Source organism: Astatotilapia calliptera, chromosome 3, assembly GCF_964374335.1.
Source record: "Astatotilapia calliptera chromosome 3, fAstCal68.1, whole genome shotgun sequence".
Lineage (NCBI taxonomy): Eukaryota > Metazoa > Chordata > Actinopteri > Cichliformes > Cichlidae > Astatotilapia > Astatotilapia calliptera.
In genome coordinates this window covers 41,894,690-41,911,201 of record NC_137424.1, presented here as the reverse complement: position 1 = coordinate 41,911,201, position 16,512 = coordinate 41,894,690, and the positions used below count along the sequence as shown (strand labels likewise).

Below are 16,512 nucleotides of genomic sequence, written 5' to 3'. Positions count from 1 at the left end.
CCCATGTTGTGCTTCAGCTTCACATCCTCCGTCTTTTCTTTTCATCCATGTTTATAAATGTATGCCGTCTTGTACCTGCTGCTCTTTCTCTTCCACACGTATCCGCCCTCTACTCGTCTTTCCCCTTTCATGTTTCCTTTTTCTTTTGCCTTGCTTCCCCCCCCCCTCTCCCCCCACCTTTAATTCTCTTCTTTCTTTCACAGCACAGACAGAACTTGTAGGTGACGCTATTAGATTTTTAAAGTTGAGGAAGTGTGCGCTTTTATGGACTCGGTCATTATATTTCTCTGGCTGCTTTTGCACTGTTAGGTGAAGCAACAGCGAGGAATCAAAGATAATACTTAATGAAGCCAGCTTATTTGCGTTTTCGTGAAAAAGAACACCATTGTATTTTTCCTTTTTTTTTCCTATGGAAGTCTAATGAATTATTGATCTTTCTTTTACTTTGTGTCAGCACTACTCCTTTTGAAATCGGTAGTGTTGCTTGCTTGCTTGCACTTTTTTATTTCCTGGTTTCCCCCTTCTCCTTTAGATATCTTTGTTCTTGCTTATATTCTTCCCCTTCCCCTCTAACTCTTCCTTGGACTTTTGTAGAACTCCCTTGCATGTCTTGCATCCACCTGTGCCGCCTCCCCCCCCGTAGCTCTTCCTCTCCCTCTATTTATTCCAGCCTCATCCACATCTTAGCCCGCACAGCCCAACTCCTTTTTTCCCCTACAGAGCTTTCTTTTTTAATCTTTACTGTCATCTCTCTATGCCCTTCTCTCCTTCCCCTCTGTATTTCTCCCCTTCAAATCATTTCAGCCCTCTTTTAACTTCTCTTCCTTCTCTTTCCCTGCTCTGTCTCTAACAGCCTCTAATATAGTGCATTCACTGAGCTGCTTCCCAGAGTGTGAGGAGTGCTGTTGTTTTCGGATGTCTCCTGCATAATTAAAAGGGCACTCTATTTGCTGCTGCGGCAGCGGCATGTATTGTGTGTCACTATGCTCCACTTATATAATTATTTATTTACTCTCTACATTAATGCACCGCTAACTTTTATGGACTGTGCATTTCTTACCATCCAGCATCTTGGAGGAGGAAAAACAACAACAATCTGCAGCGCATTTTTAAAATGTATTTCTTTATGTTTTGATTCACAGGTGCTTAATTTTGGAACCCAAATGGCATTAAAATGGTACAAAATGTGCTTAGTGCTCTACTGGGCAATAACATCTAAGATCACTGTGTCATATAGCTGGTTTATCATTGAATATACAACTTATAGCATGTGTTCAAATTTCCATTTATGCCCTCTGGGCTCAGTGAATACTTACTGTTGATGCATTCAGTTTGGGTCATAAGGACATAATTAAATGGCTACACAAGAGAGCTAACTGAAGAGAAGGTGTGTGCTCATGTGCTCCAATTATGGCATTAAACAGCCACCTCTGTATGAGATTAAGTAGTGAAGCGGTCACGCTCTTGATTTTAAGATCACTGCATCTAAAAATATTCTGTTGTCTGGCGAGTGCTTCTGAGGCTAAGGACATAATGAAACACTCTAGGAAACTCGTGCGCCTCGCTTATGGGAACAAGTTGTGCACAAAAAAAGTGTTAGAAAATGATAAGATCAAAGAATGCTGCTTTTTTTTAATCACGTTTCATACATTTTTAGACCTAAACTCATGTTCCTGAGCTAATTTAAATGTCAGATTGACCCTTTTTTCACATTTGGCCACAATTAGTTTCTTGTAACTCTCTTTCGGAACATTTGTCACCGTGCACGTGTTTTGTTACGCACACACATACACACAAAACCTTTCTTTCTGGCTTTTTTTATCCATCTGTGGGAAGAAATAGAGACGGGCGCAAGAATGACGGCCCTGTTAGCGGTATAGAGAATGGCCCCCACTGTTTCACAAGGGACTTGGGGTTGGGTGGAAAGACAGAGAGAAGGACAGCGAGAGAGGGAGAAAAGTGCTGACCACTGACTGTAATGTCGGAGGTATCGGGTTCCATCTTTCTCCCTTCTCGCTCTCCTAATCTTACAGTAACCGCACAGGCAACCTGCTCGGGCAGGTAACCAGGCAACTGAGGAAGTTTATCAGTGAGGCGAACCTTTCTTTTTAGCCCGACAGACATTTAAAGAGTCATTAAGTTGAGCTAACTGTGAGGGAGAAGCCAGCGTGTCACCCAGCTGCTGCTGAGTTTGAACAGGAGCAGCAGCAGACCTGACATTTCATCTCTTCCTGTCACTCCATTGATTGCAGCTTATGTCATTTGTAATTGTCTTTATTTTCTTCTTCTTCTTTTTTTTTTTTTGCTATATGCGCACAACATTATGCGTGGTCTAACTGCTCCTTATATACGCACGGCCAAGCCATTCCATCCAAAGGCTGATGAGAAGCGCATTCACTTAACAGAACACTTAACTTTATTACTTTTGGCAGTAGCTTCTGTTCTGCGCAGCGGCAAAAAAATAATACCATCCAACCTTGTGAGGAATGAAATCACTTAGTCACTGAATTAGCACAAGCCATCAGCTTTTGTTTTATCATTACACTTCAAAGCGGCGCTCGTGCCCAGGTGGATCACTTTTAATCAGTAGTGAGCCACAGCAGCTTGTATTCTCTGCTCTTGCAGCGTAGCCCCTCAGGGCAGTCAAAGCCGCCGTCCAACCACTTACACCAGGTTATCTTGCCTCGGGGCTGATGCGGCAAGCATAACTGGACGCTGCCCTTAACCCGGCTTCCCCGGTGCTCGTCTCGTGCACTCCGGCCAGCTGTTCCTCCTGCACCTCTCCTGCACGAGCTGAATATGGCCGCGAAGCATCTGATTTGCATAGGGCAAACCCTCGCCCCTCTGCACTTATATAAGACAAACAATATCGCCATGCAAATGGAGGTCACTTGGGTGGTGGTTGTAGCCAAAACATAGGATGCGATTGCCCTTCAGACTCTAAGACGTTCAGGAAACCAATATGGAAATGTAGCTTTTTGCCTACGGCATCATTTGTTTTAACTTAGGAAATGTAGCTGCCTAAACACCTGTAAAAACCCACAAGTGCACCAATTTAAACTGACAAAGGATCAGTTAGCCTCTATATTAATGCTTGCATTTAGGATCATGTAATCATGTCTCTGATTTCAGCCCACTGCGTGTGTTTTTTGTATTCTAAATACACATATACAGGCATCAAACTCTCATAAGTGGGAGCTAGTGACTCATTCAGCTCAGTAAGACAATTACTTGCTAAAAGGTTCTGCTGAGTCTGTCAGAACTTTAACAGGTTTAGTCATGCCCCAGTCTCCATCTAATTGTTGATTCAGGTCACTTATTTTGCTTTGTTATAATGTGAGCCAGACAGTTGCAAAATCAGGTAAGCAGATAGCTGGGCATGTGGCTGGTTGATATAATCAGATCAGATTTCGACTGAGCCAGATCATGAAAATTGATTGTTCAGATTTAACCGCGGGATATTATTATTTTAGAATTTGACATACATTATGAAAACAACCCATAATGCATTTGGGGATTGTGTATTTTTGGTTCTGTCAGATGACTGTTCTGCTTAATAAAAAAGAAAAAAAAGGAAACTGAAGCATTAAATACATTGCTTTATTGCACAGCTCTACGTCCTTTCATTTAAAACCACTTAGAGTCGACCCTCACTGCTGGCTGTTCTACCTGCTGTTCTTTGCTCAGCTAGCATCCCACACTGTGATATGTAATTGCCTTTAGAGTGCTGCTATTCGAGATTTGGTAATCTTGCGTCCGTGCACTTCGGTCTAATGCTGCTTTGAAAAACTGGCACAAAACTAAGTTGGATTTTCTGATCCCAGACACGGGATTTCCAAACGCACATCATTAGGACCCAGATTAAACATTTCTGGCCAACTGGCACCATTATCAAATTAGCAAAACTGGTAATGAAAACATTTCAGCTTCACAGAAATTTCCAACAGAATGCCAAAAATGGTGGGAAAAATGAATAATCTTGAAATCTTGTCTTTAGTAAGAAATAAGATAATGTGCAATGAGCTGGTTTGTTTAATGCCTCATTATTATTATTAGTGCTCGTCCTTTCTACTGCTGACTGTGTCTAATTTGATCAAAATTGTTTTGGATCTATTATGGCTTAATTCAATCTACGGCTGCTCGGGCTTTTGTTGTTTATGTTCCTAAAGGAAAATGGAGGGAGTAAGAGAGCTCAGTAATACTCATGAAACTGCAGCGGGCAGCATTTTCTGGTATAATGTGGTTTGGTGATTTGAATGCACTCGCTCTAAGGCAATTACTAATCTAAGGATTAGACTTACCTGATATATGGGCAGAAAATGGTGGCGACTGAGAGAAAAAGGCAGGGAGAGATTGCAACGGCTGGTTGCTACAGTGCCTGCTATATTACTCTGCGTAATATTTTAATACTGAGTGTGTTTTTTTTCCTCCCCGCACCTCCTTTACTTATAGCACGAAAGCATTTCTTCATTTCTTTCCCCCTTCTTCTTCACCTCCCTCTTTTCTTTGCATATGGCAGCGAGCACATAAAAAATCGCAGCGCTTGCCATCACGGAGGGCAAAAAAGCTTCGACTCACCTGCAACGTTTGTCACGATAACATGGGGGGAGTGAAGTGAGGGAGGCGAGAAAAAAACAAAAAGACGAGAAATTTAAGCCGCGTGCCACCTTGATTGCTCTCCACGCTGCTGATTGTAAGTGGCAGTGTCGAGGATGCCACCTTCTCCTCGCCGCTTCTTTCAATTTGATGTCATCGAAAATGGAATTTCATTTCATACTCGGCAGCGATCACATTAGATAGGGCTTACCAGGATAAAGCCGATTCATATTTGCAGATTTGCTTTTCCTGTGGCACTATCAATCACCGCGCGCTCGCCATATTGCACACTTGTTTTTCACGGCAATTGTTCTGAGGAGTTTGTACAGTAAATTGACTTTTACAAGGCTCCCAAGGTTTATGATATGCTATGCTAGCCTCGTTGCTTTCCCCGTTACTGTCCCCTCGTATCGACTCCACAGGCCGGAGCTCAGCTAAATGAGAACAGCACTTAGCTCTACTGCTGTGCTGCTACACCCCCCCAGTAAGTTCCCTGTTGACAGGTTGGCTCACAACACAGATCAAAAAGTAAGAGGGGCTGTTTGTGAGACTAATAGGCAGAACAATAGCTTACTGTGACATTGCACCTCATCAAAATTGCAACAGCGTCTGGCAGGTACATAATAATGTGGGGGGGGAAAGGTCACAGGTCATTTGGTCTCTTGGTGTTGATTCAGTTCATTTTAGTGTATGAACAGGCGCTTCCCTTTGCTCCCACAACCACCTGTCGGGGAGGGGTGGTGATTTAAAACCCCATCCAGCATCAGCCATGTTGTCACATGTGGCCTTCATGAAAATGAGAATAAGAGCCGTGAAAGCCAGACACGCCCATCCATAATTTACCCCTAAGTGCCACCCTTTGCCACCGGCAGGCAACTGTAAAGCTCCTCAGGGCAAAAGTGAACTTGTTTATTAAGCTGACAGGTGGAGAAAAAGAGGCTTTAACTGGCATGCGGTCTCCCAGCTGGGCAGAGGAAGGATGCTGGACTTAGTAAGACAATGTGTGTGCGTGTCTGTGTGTGTGTGCGTGTGTATGTATCTCATGGTGTCGACAGGGGGAAAGTTGACAAGTTCAAAGATGTAATTGGACCGTATTTAATAAGTAGAGCGTTCATTCTGGATTCAGTTTTTTGTTGTTTTTTTGGTTTTTGCACCTGTTCTGTCTTTCTTCCCACATTTTTAAAAGTCCTTTTTTCGTGTTGAAAATCTGTTGAAATATTAAGATGGACAGAGACCTCCTGACTGCATAAGACAAAGTAAGAATTGTCCGCGATAAATAATGCATCCAAAGGCTTTGTTGTTTTTTTTTTTTCCTTTTCTTTTCTTTCCAAAGGATTTGCCTTTTTATTAACAGGCTGCAGTCATGCATATTTACTAAGCAGCAGACTATAATGGATATGACTTGACTTGGGTAGGGGAGGAATAGGACAGCTTGACTGCTTCTATTAGCCCTGTTTTGGTGCGGCTCCCACCATGTGGCCCCCAAATGAGATTATATGTGTATGAAACAGGAGGCAGAGCACTCACCGACCATCCATCAAAGCCTGGGGGGACCTGTGTGAAAGTTTGTGCATGTGTACTCAGTGGGTTCTCTCACTGTGTTGATGCATGTGTGCATTTGTTAGGGTGTGATAAAGTGTGTGGGTGTACAGTATGCACGTGTGTGTGTGTGTGTGTGTGTTTATGCATCCTGCGAGGACTGGAGAAGAGAGCAAACGGGGGCCTCCGCAGTTCAGCCTCTCCATCATCCTGCACGCCAGGCACACGCGTAGCGACATGCCTGAGAGGGTTTCAATATCCTGTGTATGTGTGTTTGTGTGCCTGCGAAGCTGTGTTTACCCAAGGAATGCAGTTCATTATATTTGTATGTGTGTCTGGTTATTACATATACTCTCTACACACATGCGTAAAGAAGCAGATGGAGAATGAAGGCGGGGGCAATACTTTATCTACACCTTTTAAAAATCCACAACAAGCTCCAGCAGTCCGGGTGTTGATAGCGCGCCTTTTTTCGTGGCTCTCAGCAATCACAAGTGCAAAGGACTTGGAACTTCTTCGCCCCGGCTGAGCTAATTATTGCAACGCCAGCGCGTATATATTTACCCTTTTCAGCTTAAACGTTCGCAGTTCCACGTATATTAAGTCCTGCAGATATGCTTGGAGGAAAGAAAAAAAAAAAGCTGAAATATTCATTAGCAAAGTACTGGCAGGGGCAGCAGAAGCCCCTGTATCGATGGGACCTTACCTGGCAGAGAGCAGGCTATTAGCCAGGCCCGATAAATCTTGTCAGAGGCTGGAAGAATCTGCCTGCCTGCTGAAGAATGAAGGTCACGGGGCAGCTGGAGTTACGACCGGCCTCGCGAGGTAGCTGCTACCAAATCAGCTGAAATATGAAGTACAGCTAGTCTTCTTTTTTTTTTTTTTGAAAAAGCAAATTTTTCAATTTGCCTCTTTCTTGGTGTACAGTTCCCTCTGATAGCTTCTTTCTCTGTGCTGCATAGAGCTATGTGAATAAGTGCTTCCTACGTGCATTTAAAAAAAATCTCGTCTTTGTACTCGTGTTATCATGAAGTAGAAGCATTGACAGCAATTTGAGACCAATCCAGTTTTTGTTCTGTGGCATCAGTAGTGTATGATTTCATAATCAGTATTTATTTATTTATTTTTTTAGAATTGAAGCAATTATTCAGTTGTTATGGACAGAAAATCAAGCATAACAGACAACCACAGTTTCAGTCTCGTGGCAGCGTAGGGTCTCTAACTTACATTATAAAGCACTTTGAGGGGACTGTGGTGATTTGACGCTATATAAATGAAACTGTATTGAATAGAATCTTGCATGTTCCTGTTAAAACGGAGTTTTTCCTTCCCACTGTTGCCAAGTGCTTGCTCATAGGGGTCATCTGTTGGGGTTTTCTCTGTATTATTGTAGCGTCTTTACCTTACAATATAAAGCACCTCACATACCGACTTTTGTGATTTGGCGCATGTAAAAAAAGATGAACTAAAAGCATTTTTCTAATAATATCTTTTAGTTTTAGAACTTTGTTTGAGAAAAATGAGAAAAATCAGTCTGAAGAAGTTAATTTGGGCTTTTGGGAAATGACTAGGCTTCACTAGATCAATAATAATCAAAATACAATCTGTTGCGCCTTAGTTACCATTGGAGTAATGGGTCTGCGATTCAAATATGTGTTCATAACTTTCGTGATGATACAGCGCTTCTGTGGTAGATTTTGCTGATTAAAAAGAAAAGAAAAGAAAAAGATGTCTTGACTAAAAAGCAGTTAAAGTTTTTGCACAGCTCTGTATCATCCTTCAAGAATAAACGGCACTGTATATAGTCTGACACCAGCCCTTGTGCGTTGTGTGTATATACTTCCTCGACCGGCGCTGTTGGAAACTGCAATATAAAGCAAAGACGACTGGCTTTAGTCAGACAAATTCTACTGTGGATTGAGGAGCTCCAGACATTTAATATGGTTTCATGTATTGATTTGCGGCACCTTGCCCTATAGCCTGTTTATTATCTTGCTTTGGTTTCACCTTTTACTATTTTTCTGACAGAATCTCAGGAGATTGAGTCCTCCCAGTTATTTCTCCTCCGCTCTTACCGGCAACAAAGTTCTTGATAGCGACTACACATTAGTCTCTCTCTCAAACTTTGCACTGGGCAAACAACTGGCCTGCTGTTTAGGTTCGCCGATGAGTGGGCGACCCCAGGTGCTTGAATAATAAGAACGTGTTCTGAGCTGTGGCTTTTGCTCAGTTTTCTTCGATTATGGAGGAGAGACAAACGGGGGGTTGTAATCAAGACTGAAAGACTGGCCTTTGACAAGGTTCATTTACTCTTTGAGTTGTTCCAGTGCAACACTTGGGACACAAAAGCTACCGGTAATTTTAATTTACAGAGTGGATTCAGTGGTGAGAAGTGCCTTGAGGGGGAGCCGGTCCACAGAGTCAGGGTGGGGGGAAATAAGGGAATGTTGTTACATTTGTTGCCATTCGGGTCGAGGTTGATGAGGTCTGGGATTGGGGAGAAAGGCGAGGAAATCAATCAAACTGACATGTCCGGGGCAGCGAGATTATTAGAATAATGGTAAACAAAGCAGCTTAAACATGACTGGGTTTTTCCTGTTTTTTGTTTTTTTTGTGCCTCAACTTTATTCCTCACCCAGCATTTGCTTATTAAGCTTCACTTTACGTCAGATTCATCACTTTTAATCTGCATGTAATGATATATTAATAACAGTCTTCAGTGGAAGGAGGCAAACTGCTGTGTGCGTAAGTGTATAAAGGAAGCCTATCACACAGTGAAGGGCTCTTATGAACTGGTGACGTGAGGGGAGCTCAAAGTGACATCGACAAGCGGCAAAGTGCCTACACGGGTGACATTTACAAGTGCGTCGCGGAGATCCCCAGCTGGACTTAGAGGGAAGATTGTTACTTTCTGTTTAATCACCATCAGAATTCTGCGGGTGCTGCATCAAATGTTTGAGTAGCGCAGATTACTCTCCCCCGTGAAGCCAATTGCGGGCAATCGTTTGATGTCTACGCAAATGTGCTTAACATGCATAACCGTTCCTGCCTCCCTTCCCTTCCTCTGCACATTTGAAAGATTTACGTCGGGGTGTGAGCATGTGTGTGTGCCTACACTTTAAAGTCTCTTTGAATAAGCTTTTCTTTGCAGAAGCAGCCTCTTCTTCTCTGTGAATTGGGGACATGACATGACAATTGGAGACCTTGTAATTTATGTTTAAAAATGCCAGCATTATCCGTGCCAGCGTGATTTTGCTTGAACACAAAGGCACACTGGCTAGGGTCCTCAGTCGCTGTTTAAAACCTTATGCCTGTGTTTGCGCAGGAATCCTTGGTGGGCTATCCATTGTTACTATGGCAATATACCTCCGCCGCACTCTTCCCCCACCCACTGCAACTTCTCCCGTGGCCATATGCCTGGAGTTTTTTAAAAGGTTTTCACTGCTCTCTCATCTCGCTTGTACCCGGTAATTCAGACCCATCAGTGCCAAAAGCTGAGCTCAGGGGCAACGTCCTGCTTAAAAAAAAGTCACGGTATTTTAACAGCTTTGGCCCGAAGTTGGATGAGGCGTGGGAACGTCATGTTCCGCTAAACTGTTTTGATAAAGCCATCTGGGCAAGCGGGGAGCATTTCAAAGATGAAGGTCCCTGAACACTAAATTGGCAGCAGTTTGCTTTACTACAGTGGGCTCATCTCTTCTCTGTGTCACATCTCCTTAGGGAACCTTTGGGATTTACTGCCCTTCCCACTTTGAGTTCTTGATTCATGAGATCAAATTAGACAGTGAGAGAACATCAGTGGTTGCACAATGCTTTGCTCTTTAACTCAAGGCCAGTATTTTGGCAAAGCCTCAAATGCGCTCTACTTGCTGGTTAACCATTTCCTACATCTATTTCTGCTCGAAATGTGTGAATCATAATATGAAACTGCTACAGAGAGATTTGAAATACTAGGAGGGACCACTATAGCCAAAAGATGATCGTGAATTCCATCTGCAGTAAATTATACTGGGTGGTATGGCTCTGTTCATGAACTCTGCACATGCAAACTTGCATACTTGGAAAGACCCATCTCACATTTCCATGAGCGTACATGGAAAGACAGAACCAGGTAGAGCAGCGGTAAAAACAGAGCAGGTATCAGTGACAACAGATGTGCCATTGATTCATTCAGACGCAGCATTAAGCCTAGATTACACTTATCCGCCAGGGTACGCTTTGGTCCGATTGATGTAAATTTCATCAGGGTCTGTGCACACATCGCTATACCTATCTTAGTCGTCCACGGTTGCTTTACATTACACTGAACCGACTGCACATGCACCTCAGGCGAAGACCTCAAGTGGACTTTGAAGACGTATAACAGGAATAACAGTCTCCAGAGTTTATTCGGGTCTTGTAGGAGGGTTACAAGGCAGCTTGCAGTTGTGCAGCAATTGTGGGGAAGTTTAAACAACTTAAATAGTTTGCCTTATGTGAGACTGGATAATTTTATGTTTAAAAGGGTAATAGCTGAGGCACCAGCCAATATGGACTGGCCCTGGGATCAGCTGACCTACTGGGATTGCCTGAGCTTAATTTTGTGGCTCAGTTATAAGCACTGTTACAAGTTACAAGAAGAGAGAAAAAATATGCTTGATGTGGCTAAACAACAGCAGTTCCAGCCCTTTTGAGACAAGAAATGCTTCACAAGGTCGAGCCTATTATTGATGGGACGTATTGAAATCTTGTGTTTTTTAAACATTCCACGCAATCTCGTCATGAATCAAGAGATGAAACAAGTTGTCTGTATTTTATTTCATATCTGAGGAGAATGACGACGGAATAGCAATTAATCCAGTGAATGATGGCTGAATAGCAATGAATTCATTCAGGGAGATTAAAGGAACTGGTGTTAAGGATCAAAAAGAAGGAATGGTGAATGCATACAGTGAATGCCTAAGGACTAGAGCGAATGACTAAGTGTGCGTGTGTGTGTGTCCATGTGGTTGTGTTTGTGTACGTAGAGTGAAAGGCAGTAAATCACCCTATCATAACAAGAGGTACACAGGAAGCTCATCAGCCCACAGCTTAAAACCAGAAGCAAGAATAACAGGAGTGAACTCCAGAAGTTGTGTGTTTGTGCAACTGTGCGTGCATGTCTGTATTTGTGTGTGAGTGTGTGTGAATCTAGCTGGAGAGTATCTCTTCACCGTAATGACTCTCGGCAAGCATGCAGCCTAATGAAGTGGGACTTTGCCTGTGTGACGACATGAATGCGCCTGATTGGGAAGTTGCTGCGAAATTGCTCCCAAAGACTACCTGCAGTGTTTGAACACGTTCGCTCCATGTTTTACGCTTGGTGATGATAAACACTCACCTTTGTTTTGTCAAATCTTGCAGTTCCACTACCATTTCATCTTACGCATCTAATCCTGTAAGGAGGTGCTGTATTTCAGTCTCCATAAGACATTGCTAGTGTGCAGAGGCAACTTGAAGAATTCTCTTACAATAATAATATCCCTCCTCCTCGTTCTAGAAAAGCTATAGCTGCCTTTAGGAACACACATTGGCTCCTGTATGATTACTGGCCTCTGCGCCTCTGCAGACTTGGTGTCAAAGCTCATAATGAGCGCTGTGGGCAGTGAGCGCCGGGTTCCTCAGTGCGTGATAAAACGTGGGGCAAAGAAGGTGTCTGTGCATGTTTGTCAGACGTGAGCAATGCTAACACAAGCTGCATTTTACCTGTTCCACCTGCAGCAGCGGCCTGATCTGCTTTGCCTGCTTAGCATGTATCTCACTCCAGGCAAGGCTGCGTGAGAGGCTCAGCTGTTTTTATTAACATCCAGGAGGTATAAAAAGGTTGACGAGGAAGACAACCAGGTAAAAAAAAAAAAAAAGAAAAAAAAAAAGAAACAAGCTCCACTTCATAAACTGCAGCTGATGGAACTGACTAGGCAATGTGTACAGTTTCTTATATATTGCCTCAGCCATCGTGGCTTATTTATACCGCTCATACTTTCAGGCGTTTGTGTGATTTTTCAGCTCTGACTCAAATACGCCGCACGGATATTGTGTGCTGTCAAAACGCAAATGGAATGGCGGCGAAAAACCCACCGCACCCCCCCTGAAAAAAAACACAAGCACCCTGTGTCCCTCCCACAATAAGGTTTGATCCGAGAGTGATGCATTGTGGGAGGAAATGGACGCCGCCGCCGCTGCCTCACGTGTTTGCCGTGCACAGGCACAATGACAACAACAGTTGCGACAGCACTAGGAGGAGGCCCCTTTTGTACAGCACGAGCTGATACACCGAAAGGGAGTGACAGGTTTGAAAAATTGGCAAACAGTGTTTGCTGGAAGGCTTCCTTGGGGCTTGGGTACCTTTTGAAATCATGTGCGAATGCAGAGGAGTGTGAATGAAAAATAGCTGTGTGATCCTGCCATGTTGCTTCTGTCAAGAACGCGTGATTTTCTATCTTTCTTTCCCTCTCTCACTCCTTCTCCCTCCTTCCCTCCCACAGCTTGCTGTCATCCTCATCTGCCCCTCAAAGCTCACCTCTTTTTCTTCTTCTCCCTTTTCCCCTCTCTCTCTCCGTTTCTCATCATCTCTGTTTTAACGCTCCCATTCTCTTACCAACATGCCCTCCTCCGTCTCTCCTATGTGTTTTTGCTTTTCTCTCGTTCTCACACCCCCCCAACAATCCCCCCCCCCCCCCCCCACGCCCCTGCCCCCCCTCCCTCTGTTCTTCCAGCTTAGCGGACGTGGTTATTTAAGGCTTAGAATCCATAAAACCCGCCTTAGGTGTGTTTGCTTTTGTTACTTTCCCAAAATGGTGCAGTGACTGCCACATTGTTTGCTGTTGATCCTCATTCAGCCACTGCCTGTTAAGAGGAGAGCTTCATGTGGTTTAGCGGTGACTCGCGGCCTTGATGGGGCCCTCCCGTCAGTAGGTTTTAGGTAGCGTACATTCTACCTGCCCCTCACCCTTTTTTTCTTTGCAGCAGGGCTGTAAATGTAAGTTATGATTACTACCTGTGTGCAATACTGCAAATTTCAGTATCGAGCCGATACCAAGTAAATACTGGGCTAATATTCCCGATATCGATAGCAATACTGATACTTTATAAAGGCAGGTTAAGTAGAGGAGAGAAGTGTTCATAATTCCTCAAGTTAATCATCATCAATTTGCTCATTCTGAACACATTTTAATGAGCACGAAAACAGATTTTTTCTTTACTTTACACAATAATTACATCTTTCAGATTTTTCAAGACCTGTCTCTAAGGTGCAACTTCTGTTTTTTAAATGTGTTATAGGCGATAATTAAAACATTTAACCGTCAACACAGTAAGGTTCACACATTTTTCATAGTTCATCTTTGAGGTATATTTTTTCATTTCCAGTTCAGTGGGCTGAATATATTTGAATATATATTATATATTTGTCTCTGTGTACGTAGTCTACATGTACTCTGGATTAATGTTGAAGTCTGACTGCATGAGAAGAGTGTTGTCTGCACCGATGTGTCTCCTTTCTTGATGAACGGGTTCAGTGTACTGAACTTAGAGGACAGAATCAAGTCTAGTATCAATCCGATACCAATACCAGCATTTGTATCGATACTAGCATGATTTGTATCGATATGCTCAACTTTACTGAAAACCATAAATGCAATGCCGAGACTAGCAGAAGCCCAACCAGTACAGCAGCATACTCAGCTCCAGACCCACGTGTACGAAACAATTAGTTAATCTCCCCATCTGCAACAGCAAGATTTTTCTTCACCCCCTCCCCTTCGCTGCAACTCAGACCGAAAACAGTCACAGCGTGATTCTTCCTGCACAACATCTGTCCCAGATTGCTCTACCCTTCCTAATTAAACCCTGTTTACCTCAACAGTCTTAAAGCAGACTACTGACTAATTATTAGGCACAAGCTCCTCAAAGCCGTGTTTAAATTTCACAAGCTGATGAGGGTGCTGCTTGTTGGAGCTGGTGAGTGAGCATTAGAAAAAGAAAGCGAGACAGGAACAAGAGTCTTTCCCCTTGAGCGTCCCCTTCTTCGTGTCGTCGCCTGGCATTGCTCTTTCACACCAAAAAAACTTTAATTAATGCTCTGAACAGTTGTTAAACATTGTTTTGGTATATTCAATGGACGAGACTATAAAAGAGTAGAGAAAAGGGGAAATGGAACTTGCGGCAATTTCCAGTCATACATTTTTAATGTTTATTTCACGGTTTCTTAATTAAGTCCATGCATCAGAAAAGCCCCAGTATCAGAAGGGAGTTCAGGGGTTGGGTTAGCTGACAAATTTATAATGCGTTTATTTTCACGACAAGGCCCATGAGGGATTTTAATAGATATATATATTTTTTTTCAAGTGGAGTTACACATTTGCCCTTTTGGTGGAAGGACTGGTGGCCCTGGTTAGTTTGATTTCTACTCGGGAAGCTGTGGATACGCCGCAACACATCTTTTCACATGTGAAAATATATTGGATGGTTATCTGAAGCATCAGCACAGAAAGATATATTTTAATGATTTTTCGGCCTGGTTTTACAGACTCTTTAAAAACACCCACAACTCCACAGCTTCTCTATCTTGTGCCTCTCTCTCTTGCTCACACACACACACACACACACACACACACACACACACACACACACACACACACACACACACACACACACACAGAGTTATCCTGGGCGGCAGCCTGATTCAATTAGTAGGAGGTGAGGAGCAGAGAGATGAGGGTCACTCTCGCCTGTTCCAGCCCGAATAGAGATGCTTCCTGGGAGACCCAGTTTGTCTCTAAATTTGGCTGCTCCTGGGTCATTGTTTCATCACAGCCCCAGAATGGTTCCCCGGGCTCCCCGTGACTCTATAAGTCTATCTATACATCTATAATGTATATTTCAATTTAAAAGCGCCTGCTCCCTTGCTGATTTTGTTTTCTTCCAGTGTTCCCTGTGTCACTGGAGTGAAAACCCTACACCCCTCGAAGCTATTGGGAGATGCTTTGTTTGTTTTTCTCTCCATACACGAGTAAAGCAATGAAGCTGGAATTTACATTTACCAGCAGCGTAAGTACATGCGTATTACTACACTGACATTTTATTTCAAGGCCAGGATTTTCCCTGAAGGCTTTATTTAAAAAAAAAATACAAAATTAAAGCTGGTGGAAAAAGTAATATATACAACTTCTATAAAATCACTTATCAACTATCCGCCAAAAATATAATGATAACTAGCCATGCTAGTGCTCCTGTGTTATTGAAGATTTTTAAATGAGCATTCATAACAAGAAAAGTATTAGATATAGATTTCCTGTAATGGCAGTTACTGACAACGGCTGGCCCTCCCATCAAGGTGTAATGGACAGAGGGATCAATGGTGAATAAACAGAAGGCCTCAGTATTAGAAAGCTACTCAAACAAGCAGCAGTTCCAATCTCTGATCAGAGTCCCATCAGACCGCTGAGCCAAGAGGTTCAGCGGTCTGATAGGATGCAGAGAAAAAAATAAAAATTCTTCCATGCGAACCAGTCCATTACATGTATAAATAGCACTTCAGTGCGAGCTCACAAAGCATAAAACTCTGTGGCTGCTTGTGTTCACACATTATTGAGGTCTTTTACTTTGCCTTGTTTGTCCACAATGAAAGATTTCTAACCTTTTAGAGCGAAGGCCTCGAAAAGTCTTTCTGGTAGTGTTGATTTTTATGAGAGGCGGTGGATTTCATTAGTGATAAAAAAGGCCAGAAACGTCTCTCCAGCAGAGCCAGCTGTATGTCTTACCGTAGTTTCACGTGGATTATCAGTTGCTGTAACTGAGCAGGTAGAGCAGGTCATCTACTAATCTGAAAGTCGGTGGTCAATCCCTGGCTGCTCCAGTCTGCATGCCAAATATCCTTGGGCTAATCCCAAGTTGCTCTCTGATGCATCCATCGGAGTGTGTCTGATATGTGAATGTTAGATAGAAAGCACTTAATGGGTGAATGAGGCATGTATAAAGCTCTTTGATTGCTCAGGTAGAGTGGAACCAGCAAATTAGCATTAATCAGCATTAAAATGATCTCCTTAATATTATGTAGATTTCCCTCATGTCGCTGACCTATCGAGGCGCGGAAACAGGACATGTGGTGGTGTTGCGGGGCGGCCAGTAACAGAGCCTTTGGGTTGGGGATCCAATCCAATACAAAAACCCCGCAGTCTTCAGTGGAGTGGGTGGTACCTGTGGAAGTAGCGCGCAACCGAATACCAGAACCGAAGGTTTCCCAGTTAAACTTTACCTTAAAAAAAAGTTAATCCCCTCACCTGCCAGTGATTTTAATGTTGTGACTGATCTGTGTAGCTGTGCTGATACAGTATGCAGAGCGAGGAGATCATCTAAAGA

At 43.2% G+C, this 16,512-nt stretch overlaps 1 protein-coding gene across 8 annotated transcripts in view; it reads left to right on the top strand.

Moving 5' to 3' along the window:
• The window catches only part of pcdh7b (protocadherin 7b), a 117,232-nt gene that overhangs the window by 5,386 nt on the left and 95,334 nt on the right, over positions 1 to 16,512 (top strand). The gene's annotated exons all lie outside the window — the stretch shown is intronic.